Here is a 12,242-nt window from a genome sequence, read left to right as displayed (position 1 = left end):
CAACCAGCATGAAGAGTGTGCCTGTGTGTGGTGGGCATTCAGAATGAAATGAGGAGGGATTCTATATGAAGGGCAGACAGCATGGGAAGTCAGAGCCTGAGACAGATAAGAAGGGCGGGAGAATTACGTGGCCTGGAGTGTTACAGTCTGAGAGGCATGAAGAGGATATCCAAGTAAGTGATGGCCTAGCATGAAGAGTCAGAGCCTGAGCATAGTGAAGGGGACATCTATGCCTGGGGGTGCTCCGGTTTCAGAGAGTAAACAGGGTGAGCAAGGTACCTGCACAGGGACAGTGGGGGCTGGCACCAAGGAGCCCAAATGGAGTGAGGAGAGTTTGTGTGCATGGATGCGGTCCAGTGCAAAGTGTCCAAACTTGAGTGGGGTGAAGAGGGCATCCACATATTAGGCGTAGCCTTGCACTGGGATGTCAGATACCAACAGCTGAAAAGAGTGTCCACATAGATCAGTGGCTGTAGGACAGAATGTCAAAACCCAAATGAGGCAAGGAGAGCATCTTCACTGAAGAGGAGATGGCAGTGGCGATGGATGACTGGTTATATAAAGGAGGATTGATCAAATAAGGAAAATATAATAACAGATAATGAGACCCAGGTTTTCTCTGTCAGAGAAGGGAGTTACAAATATGGAAACCTGTGGTCCTATATTGGAAATGCAAGTATTGGCAGGAACACATGGCTTCTACTGTATATCAATTGATACAAAATATAGATGTAAATGTGTGTATATGTATGGCATACATACACATAGTCTCTAGCCCTGTCCACTGAGAGCACCTGGGAGCAGTGACACCACAACAGCTTCTAGCATATAGATATTAACTTCTAAATATCATTCTCAACTTAAAGGAACCAGATTCCTTGGAAAAATGGCTGACTCCAAGCCTGGGGCAGGGAAAGTACAGGTGAGACTGGAACATTTTGTTGTGCCAGAAAGCAAGGAAGTGCTCACAGAACGAAGAGGATATGTTAAAAGGATATAGAAATCATTCTGAAGGGGTTTCCACTCGCCAAATCTGAGACAAGGGAGCATCAAAATTATTATGATAGTACTAGATTATAACTCATTGAAAAAAAACAGAAATTCATGAGTCCATATTGACATTAATAAGAAAGTTAATAAGTTGAAAGCCTAGTAACAAATGGAATATTTATATAGATTCAAAGTGCTTCTCCTCAAAATACTTATTATTACAAACATGAAAAGAGAAACTATATAGTGGAGAGCCCTGTAGACACCACTGTAACTGAGCAAAGTGATCATCATCAGTAGTGGGACAAATGAAAATTATGTGCCCACTGATAATGAAAAGAACACAGCATCATACTTCCCCGGTAGTGCAGTGGTTAAGAATCTGCCTGCCAATGCAGGGGACACGGGTTCAAGCCCTGGTCCAGGAAGATCTCACATGCTGCAGAGCAACTAAGCCCCTGCACCACAACTACTGAGCCTGCGCTCTACAGCCCGCGAGCCACAACTACTGAGCCCGCACGCCTAGAGCCCGTGCTCCTCAACAAGAAAAGCCACCGCAATGAGAAGCCCGCGCACCACAACGAAGAGTTGCCCCTGCTCGCCGCAACGAAGCCCGCGTGCAGCAACGAAGCCGCAACACAGCCTAAAATAAATAAATAAATTTATATAAAAAAAAACCCCACAGCATCACTTCTGTGATATTCCTGTCAAATATGCACAACATGAATCTAAACGTGAGAAAACAAACTAACTGAGGGTAATTTACAAAATAACTGGCTTGTAATCCTCAAAAGTGTCAAGATCGTGACAAACTAAGAAACTGTTCCAGACTGAAGGAGAGTGAAGAGACGTGGCAACTAAATGCAATGTATGATTCTGAGCTGAATCCTCCTGAAGTAAAGGACGTTATAGAAGTAACTGGAGAAATCTGAATGGGGTCTGAGGATTAAATGGTAGTCATGGGGACTTCCCTGGTAGTCCAACGGCTAAGACTCCGTGCTCCCAATGCAGGGGGTCCAGGTTCAGTCCCTGGTCAGGGAACTAGATCCCACATGCCGCAGCTAAGATTTCACATGCCACAACTAAAAGATCCTGCACTCAGCAACGAAGATCCCCCATTCCACAACTAAGATCCGGCACAGCCAAATAAATAAATAAATATATTTTTAAAATATTAGTCATAGATCAATGTTAATTTCCTGATTTTGATGGTTGTTTTGTGGTTATGTGGGAGAAGGTAGAAGACACACTAAAGTATTCAAGGGTAACAGAGCTTCATGTCAGCAACTTACTCTCAAAATTTCCGGAAAAAAATAGTTTTTTGTACAGTGTTGCAACTTTTCTGTAAGTTTGATAGTGGGTTTTTTTAAGTTTTTTTTTTTTTTAAAGCTAACTGTGAAACTTTTAACTGCACACTAAAGGGATTCTGAACAGAAAAAAAAAAAAGAAAGAAAACTAGCTCAAAAGTTTCACATGAACAACCTTCATGTGAAAACACCTTTTAGTTACTACAGAGCAAGATGGCTTTTGATTTGGTGACCTAAAGGAAAAAGGTCCTGGTCCCCTGAACCTTTTAAACTCTGACAGTGACATTTAAATATCTCTCAATATTTTTTCAAGCAGCCTTTGTGTGCTGTAAATAACACCAGAAGGAACTGAGTACAGTTTCCAAGAGAAAAAGATTTGACTATCTGAGTATTCAGAACTTGAAGGAGACATTAAAGCCATCTATAATCAGGCTACATGGATGTTCTTCTTAGGTGCTAAAAAATACTTAAAAGACAAGGACAAAATAGACTGAAGTGCATTTCCCCCCTTGAACTCAAAGGTCTTTATAAACATATGAAGTCCAGTAGTGAACAGATGGTAAAGGAATTCCCATCTGAAGACCAGAAACCTGTTAAACATTTCTAAGTGCAGCAAAAGTTTTACAGTTTTTAATGGATCATTTTGTAATTCCTTCATACTTCAGTCCAAAAAAGACTTCAAAAAGTTTCCATGATGGGGTCTACTGGGGTCTTTTTTAATGTGTTGGCAGTCTACATAGTTTTAAACTATTTTCCAAAAAGAATGCTCTAGAAAGCTAAGAAGGAAAGGTCCCTATATTGCTTTTGATAGAAATATAGTTCCCTTTACTGATATTTATACATATCTGATGCAAATGATGGAAGAATTCCAAAGTGGGTTAATTTTGTTGAAATACAATTCTTGTCAATTTTCTACATCTCTCCTTTTACATGAATTGGTAAAGCATGCTCCTGCCTCAGGACCTTTGCTTTTACTCTTCCCTCTGACCAAAATGTTCTTCCCTTAGATAGCCACGTGGCCCACTTCCTTTCTTCATTCAGGTGTGTGCTCAAAAGTCACCTTATTGAACAAGCTTTACCTAACTACCCTATAATAAAATGTCATCCTCCATTGGCACTTTCTTTTCTCTTTATTTTTCTTCATAAAATTTCATTTTCGGACTTCCCTGATGGCGCAGTCGTTGGGAATCCACCTGCCAGTGCAGGGGACACGGATTCAAGGCCTGGTCAAGGAAGATCCCACATGCCGCGGAGCAACTAAGCCCGTGCACCACAGCTACTGAGCCTGCGCTCTGGAGCCTGTGACCCAAAACTACTGAGCCCACATGCCACAACTACTGAAGCCCGCACGCCTAGAGCCCGTGCTCCGCAACAGGAGAAGCCACCACAATGAGAAGCCCGTGCACTTCAATGAGGAGTAGCCCCCACTCACTGCACCTAGAGAAAGCCCCTGCGCAGCAACGAAGACCAAAGGCAACCAAAAATAAAAATGAACAAACAAATAAATTTATTTTTAAAAAATTTCATTTTCACCACCTGACATACATTTGTTCATTTTTAAAATCTGTCTCCCCCCACCAGAATGTAAACTCCATGAAAACATGGATGTTGACTGTAATTTTTATTGCTATTTTGCTGTATCTTCAGCTCTCAAAATAGTGCCCAGTTGTGATAGCCACTCAATAAATTTGTTGAATTAACACATGAATTTTTATATCTCTATCCTTGCTACTTATAAACACTCTAGGTCAATGTTCTGCAAACTATAGCTTATCACCTGCTTTTGTATGGCCTGTGAACTAAGAATGATTTTTACATTTTTTAATGGTTGAAAAAAATCAGAAGAATACTGTTTCATGTGACTTGAAAATTAGATGGAATTCAAATTTCAGTGTTAATAAAGTTTTATTGGAACACAGCTAAATCCGTTCATTTACCCATTGTCTATGACTGCTTTTGTATTCCAACAGCAGAGTTGAGTACTTGTAACAGAGACTATATGACTTGCAAAGCCTAAAACATTCACTATCTGGTACTTTACAGAAAAAGTTTACCAAGACCTGCTCTAAATCTATTAATACTAGCACAAATACTGAACTGTCCAATATAATAGCCTCTAGCTACATGTGCCAATTTGAGTTTAAATTTAAGTTAATAAAAATTAAAAATTTAGTTTCTCAGTTACCCAACCACATTTTTTTTTAAGATTTTTCTTTTTTAAAGGTCAAGTCTTTTACTTATTTATTTTTGGCTGCGTTGGGTCTTCATTGCTATGCACGGGCTTTCTCTAGTTGCAGCAAGCGGGGGCTACTCTTCCTTGCAGTGCGTGGGCTTCTCATTGTGGTGGCTTCTCTTTTTGCAGAGCACAGGCTCTAGGCGTGCGGGCTTCAGTAGTTGTGGCACACGAGCTCAGTAGTTGTGGCTCGCATGCTCTAGGGCGCAGGCTCAGTAGTTGTGGCTCATGGGCCTGGTTGCTCTGCGGCATGTGGGATCTTCCCGTACCAGGGCTCGAACCCGGCTCCCCTGCATTGGCATGCGGATTCTTAACCACTGCGCCACTAGGGAAGTCCCCCCAACCATATTTTAAGTACTCAACAGAACACGTAGCTAGGGGCTTTCATATTGGACAGCACAGATAAAGAATATTTCCATCACTGTAGAAAGTTCTACTAAATAGCACAGCTCTAGATTTTAGAATATCTCATTGCTGCTTGGGGTACCACTCACTGCAAAGCTATTTATTTAAAACAAACATTAAAACTCTGGGTCAGGAAAAAACAAGTAGATCAAACCATGTATAAAAACTAAATATCAACCAAAATTCTAAAGATATTATACTAGGAAACAGCTTAACAATGACCATCTTCTATCAATATTTCCAAAACTCCTGCAATTGGAATTTCAGGCAAAAGCATTTTCCATTAATGCAGTAATCAAAAAGATAAAGGATCTAAACAGCACCCTTCATACGAAGCATTGTACAAATTTCACTGATTAAAAAATTAATGTGACTTTTCAGAGGGTTAAAAAAAACCCCCACATGATGCCAAACATCCAGATAAAATATTTTAAAATGTACCTTTGTATGTGTACAAATATAAACTCAGCATATACATTGGTATTTTTTGATATCATTAGGTAAAATCATTTTTCTTACCTCATTTAAAAGCCAACATTACAATCAAGCGGAAAACCCTAGTTAACACTCTTTCATATCAATTGCCCCCCTGCTCTTCCCGTAACTAAATAACTAACTCCTGATATATTTTTGGTTTAATTAAATCATTAGTGTTTTCCACTGACACTTTACCTCTTAAATAACAAATCTTGTGAAAGGCATAACTAGGCTCTTACTGACACAGTTCACAAATATATTAGACTGTAAAAGTTAAAGGTTATTTCTTTTGTTGTATCCCAAGCACTCTATAAATTCAAAGCTTTACTAGCAATCTCAAATTGTTTTCTTCCAGAATTGAAAACAATCTCATCACATGCTTACTGAGAGATGACAATTACAAATTTGTTTTTATTCCTTCAGATTCTCTTTCCGTCAACAAAGATGCTATTTTAAAAAATTCACTAGTTAGAATTCTTTTTAAAAGATACCAAGATTTTTCTCTGAGATTCTAGTATTTTATGTGTTGCAAAATGAAAAGGGGTAGATTACGAACAAAATTTAAACTTGGAAATGGCAGGAGTCTGGTTAATTGAGATTTTGTCAAAATTCACATGTGAATAATATGTTATCTACCAACAAAATCAAATATTTACATTAGCAACAAAATTGGCAACCATATTTTTAATTCAAATGGTTATAAACTTTTCTTTATTTTGATACTTTAAGAAATCATCATTCAATTAAGAATACCAGCTAATACAATTCTACTCTTAATTTCAGAGATCAGATTTCCACTTGTGGGTCTGTTTTCCCAGTAGGAAGTGTAGATGCTAAAGGAGAGCAAAATGTCAATCTCAGAAAGAATCATGTACTGAGTTTGCCAGCTGTCAGCAGCACTGGTGCCTGACAGCTGCCAGAAAGCCGTCTCTGAACGTTGACATTCTCCTTTACCTTCGTAACAATAAACTGATTCCTCTCTCCCCATACCTCTTTTTAAAATCTAAAATGTCCACTTTTACTTTTTAATAAAAAGCTTTGGAAACTGAGTTGCTGACTACAAAAATGTATTCATAATTGAAACATTCACATTCAGGACGACAAATGTGGCACAGAAGTGTTAGCTACTATTTCTGAAAGATCCTTCATGAGTTCCCTTTATTACTACCACATACAATCATACCTGGAATCTTACCGTCACAAGAACAGTTCTGTATAATAATTTAAAAAAATGATCCCTATAACCAATGAAATTAGAATATTAGAATTGGAGTAGGTATCTTAACTACCTTACCTCTCCTTCCCCTGCCATTTGATACTTGAATTTCCTCCAATATCTCCCTATTTGGGTTGTAAAGTCTCTGCTTAGACACTTCCAAGTGTACAGAAGTTATACCTTTCCATTTCAGAAAAACTCTAATGGTTTAAAAAGTTCCTCCTTAAATGTAGTGAAACTCAAATTTCTTAAACTGTCCATTTCAGGTCCTAGTTCAGCTTTCTGGGAACATCCAGAATAAGTTATTACACAAATGCTACCATTCAGTTCCCTAACCATGGTGACAGCTTTCTTCTGAACCCGGTTTTGTTTGCCTGTGGTCCTCCAAAAACGTGGCATCAAGCACTTAGCCCAGGAGTGCAAATGAGATTTCGTATTATCTCATAGCATCTCTGGAAGATAAACACGTGCGATGGCATTTATTATTCTCCTCATTTTACAAACAAAATTTAAGACACAAAGAATGAAAAAAAATATAAAATCATGTAAATGTCCAAAGGTACAATGTCAGTGGCACATTATGAAGAGAAGCAGGATTCCTTTCTTGAGTTTCACCTTTGTTTCAAAGAATTTAAATAATGTTTTAAGGTGCTTTCCTATACAGATTATAAATCTTAGAAGAAAGTCAGAACTAGAAGAAATTTTAGACCCAATTAATTTCAAACACCTCAAGTGACTATGTCTGAGAGGAAAGGAAGATATTAAAAAGGGGGGCTAGGGCTTCCCTGGTGGCGCAGTGGTTGAGAGTCCACCTGCCGATGCGGGGGACACAGGTTCGTGCCCCGGTCTGGGAAGATCCCACATGCCGCGGAGCGGCTGGGCCCGTGAGCCATGGCCGCTGAGCCTGTGCGTCCGGAGCCTGTGCTCTGCAATGGGAGAGGCCACAACAGTGAGAGGCCCACGTACCGCAAAAAAAAAGGGGGGCTAAATAAATAAATAATTTTAAAAAGAAAAAGGGGGGCATGCCTTAAAATGCGAGTAGTCTCTCCAACCATGAAATACTTCCTTCCCTTCCTTTTTGGATTAAGGTAAAGGTTAAGAAACATCAAGACTACTTGTCTAAGAACATCAAATCAAATACAGCCCACGTTACCATTTCAATACTTCCTACCTTACCCTTTTTTACAAAATATTCCATTTTTTCCCTAGATTAAATTCTAGTGAAGAAATTATAGACTGTGGGGCACAGGTCTAAAACGGCAAATTCAATATCTAGTGTTATTTTCCTTGAAAGGTCAGTTACTCTAAAGTTGTAGAAAAATAAGTATATTTATATTTTAGCATGGATATCACATGCCAGCAAATGAACATGTAGAGAGAAAAGGAAGAATGGGCATTTCATGTCATTGATACTTTGAAAAACTGTGCATAAGTGGTTGAATCCAACATATTCCAAGTAAGATTTTCATTTTGTAACTGTAAAATGCCTAGTTTCTGATAAAAAATAACTGATGTCAAAAACAGTTATGATGTTCTTATGATGTCAAGAATCATCAATTTGAAGTGGGTAATAGACTTAAATGTGAAACTTAAAACAATCAAATTTCTAGAGGAAAATACAAGAGAATATTTTCATGTCTTTGGATAGGCAAAGATTTCTTAAGCAGGACATAAGGTACACTTAATCCCAAAAGGAAAAAAAGTGATAAGTTAGTCTTCATTAAAATCAAGGATTCTGGGCTTCCCTGGTGGCACAGTGGTTGAGAGTCCGCCTGCCGATGCAGGGGACGCGGGTTCGTGCCCCGGTCTGGGAAGATCCCACGTGTGCGGAGTGGCTGGGCCCGTGAGCCATGGCCGCTGAGCCTGCGTGTCCAGAGCCTGTGCTCCGCAACGGGAGAAGCCACAGCAGTGAGAGACCCGTGTACCGCAAAAAAAAAAAAAAAATCAAGAATTCTATTTATCAAATAGATTGAGTAAATAAATAAGCAAGTTACAGACTCAGAGAAAATATCTGCAATACACATCTGATAAAGTCTACGTTTCTAAAATTTTTAAAAAATGCCCACAAAATCAGTATGAAAAATACAAACAATCCAACTTTTTAAAAAATGTACAGAAGACTTACAGCACTTCAGGAAAGAGAATATCTAAATAGCCAATAAACATACGAAGAGGTACTCAACATCATTATTCACCAGGAAACTACAAATTAAAACAATGAAATACCACCAGAATGGCTAAAATTAAAAAGACTGACAATAGCAAGTGTTGACAAGATGTGGAACAACTGGAACTCTCAGACAGTGCCAGTGGGGGGGGTAAACTGTCTCTAACCACTTTGGAAACTGTTTGGCAGTATGTATCAAAGCTAAATACACACCTACCCTATGACCCAGAAATGCTAGTCCTAGATACACATCCAAGAGAAATGAATGTATATGTCCACCAAAAGGCATGTATAAGAGTGTTCATCATATAGACAAACACTGGAAACAGTCGAATGGCCATCAACAGTACTATGTATAAACAAATTGTGGTATATTCATACTATTCAATAATACAAGAGAATGAACTACTAATAAATGTAACAATATGGATGGATCTCAAAGGTATCTTGAGCAAAAGAAGCCGGACACCAAAAAAGTACCTACTGTATGATTTATATGGAATTCAAGAACAGGAAAACTGATCTATGACGACATTAGTGTGAATAGTGTTTTACTTGGGGAAAACGGAGGTTTTTTTGTTTTTTTTATGTGTGTGTGGTACGCAGGTTTCTCACTGCTGTGGCTTCTCCCGCTGCGGAGCACAGGCTCTGGATGCGCAGGCCCAGCGGCCATGGCCCACGGGCCCAGCTGCTCTCCGGCACGTGGGATCCTCCCAGACCGGGGCACGAACCTGCGTCCCCTGCATCGGCAGGCGGACTCCCAACCACTGCGCCACCAGGGAAGCCCAAGGGAGGTTTTATAAATGGGCACAAGGGAATCTTCTGGGGTGATGCAAAAGTTCCATAGCTTTTTAAAAAATTTATTTTATTGGAGTACAGTTGATTCACAATGCTGTGTTAGTTTCCGGTGCAAAATGTTTCATATCTTGACCTAGAAGGAGTATAGGTAAAAATATATATAGGTAAAAATTAATCAACCTATATATGTAAGAAAGGTATACTTCATCGTATGTTACTCCTTAATTTAAAAATATCTATTGAACGCAAACATTTTCAAATATCTAAAATCCCAGGGGAGTTCCTTGGTAGTCCAGTGGTTAGGACTCGGTGCTTTCACTGCTGACGCCCGGGGTTCAATCCCTGATCGGGGAACTAATATCCTGCAAGCCACACAGCACGGCCAAAAAAAAAAAAAAAAAAAAAAAAATCCCAAACCTTAGAAATGCAATTATAGCAGTATCTTCCCACTTTAAAAAAAAAGTCTGAATTTCAAGGGTTTCTCATGAGTCTTCTATAGCGTCTTTATACCGTATATCTATACCAACCATCCACTGAATGGGTGCCATATAAAAATTCTGACAGGAAATTTATTTACATGTTATGTACCAAATAAATATGAAGATATTCTCAGTGATAGATAATTCTTCAATCAAATTTTCCTGATAATTGAGATTTCAAGATCTGTTTCAGAACTTCCCTGGTGGCGCAGTGGTTAAGAATTTGCCTGCCAATGCAGGAGACACGGGTTCGAGCCCTGGTCTGGAAAGATCTCACATGCCGCGGAGTAACTAAGCCCGTGCGCCACAACTACTGAGACTGTGATCTAGAGCCCGCAAGCCACAACTACTGAGCCCATGTGCCACAACTACTGAAGCCTGTGCGCCTAGAGCCCACGCTCTGCAACAAGAGAAGACACCGCAATGAGAAGCCCGTGCACCGCAACGAAGAGTAGCCCCCACTCGCCGCAACTAGAGAAAGCCCACGTGAGGCAACAAGGACCCAACACAGCCAAAAATAAATAAATAAATTTATTTATTTATTTAAAAAAAGATGTTTCAATTTTGATCTTTGATTTTTTTTTCCCACTAAACTTAGGCTACAGATAGTTTGTGCCATTCATCTTTGGAAAACAAAAACAAACAAACAAAATCTCTCGATCCACATCCACATTTCTCTCCAGCAACAGCCCCACTTATTTCTCCGCTTTACTTTCTAGCTAAACTTCTGGGGAAATGGTCTGTAACAATGTTTCTACTTCCTCTATTCCCATTCCCACTTTCCATTAGGTTTCCATCCCCACAACTACACAAAAAAAACACTTTTGTTAAGGTCACTAGCAAGTTTTATGTTGCCAAAACCAACCCCCACTTTTTGTCCTCACCTTACTTGATTTTCCAGCAACATTCAACATAGCTAACCACCCACTCCTTCATGAAACACTCTCCTCTCCTGAATTTCTGTTACACCACACTCTGCTGGTTTTTCACCAGTCTTGCTATGCTGTTCCTCTCATGCTAGCCCCTCCTCCTCTATCTGACCACCTAAGTAAGATGCTTCTCAGGGCTCAAACCCGAGCCCCCTTCTTACAATACATTCTCTCTTTAGGTGATCCTAATCATTCCCATGGCACTAAACATCATCTATGGGCTGAGGATAACCAAATTTCTATCTCTAGCCAGACCTTTTATTCAGAGGAGAGGTTCACCAACCCTGCACCAACCATTATTCTCCATTTTAGCACTTTTTAATTTCCTTCATAGCACTTCAAATAATTTTAATTATTTCATTGGAGATTTATTTGTTTGGGAACCTATCTTCTTCAACTGACTGTAAATTCCATGAGGGCAAAAGCACTGCTGTCTTGTTCACCATTGTATTGCCAGTATTTTGCATACATGACACATAACAGGCATTCAATAAATATTTTTGAATGAGGAACGAATGAATAAAGATTTCTGGCTTTTGAATTATAATGTGTTATAAATGTTGTATTACAGGGTAAGTCAAAATTGAATGTTCTAAAACTTCATTGCTCAGCTATCTTTAAAACCAGCATTTAAACAATAAAAAATATATTCTAAATACATATATAAAGATGATGCACTACTAATCCAACATGTGCTATGAGAGTGATAATAAGTTTCACTAATACTTTTCAAACTGTGGGCAATGCTTATCAGACTTCAGTGTGCACAAGAATGCCCTAGGAATCTTGTTAAAATGCAGATTCTGATTCAGCAAGTCTGGCCTGAGATTCTGCATTTGTAACATGTTCCAGATGTTGCCAATGCTGCTGGTCCATAGACCATACTTACAGATTAGCAAGGGTCTAAAGGATTCTTGTAAATAAGTTATGAATTAAACAGACCCTAACTTTGTGTCTAGTAGATACAAGGTGATTTTCGTACACATTATCTTATTCAGGCTGTGGCTGGCTCTCGTAGTATAATAAACTTAGAGTAGTTCTCAGCCTTACCAAGACCAAGTGCCCCCTCTTTTAGAAAAAATACTTTATAATACCTCTTTACTATCGTAAATTAAATATAACCTATCCAAGTTTTCTAAAAATAAAGCCCTAACTGTAACATAAAGGTGAAATAAATAATAATAAAATAATCTGTATTTTAATATGTAAATGTACCAGAACAATTATTCTAGAAGACATAA

Source organism: Grampus griseus, assembly GCF_964374135.1.
Source record: "Grampus griseus genome assembly, chromosome: 20".
Classification (NCBI taxonomy): Eukaryota; Metazoa; Chordata; class Mammalia; order Artiodactyla; family Delphinidae; genus Grampus; species Grampus griseus.
Note: the sequence above shows the minus strand (reverse complement) of the source record.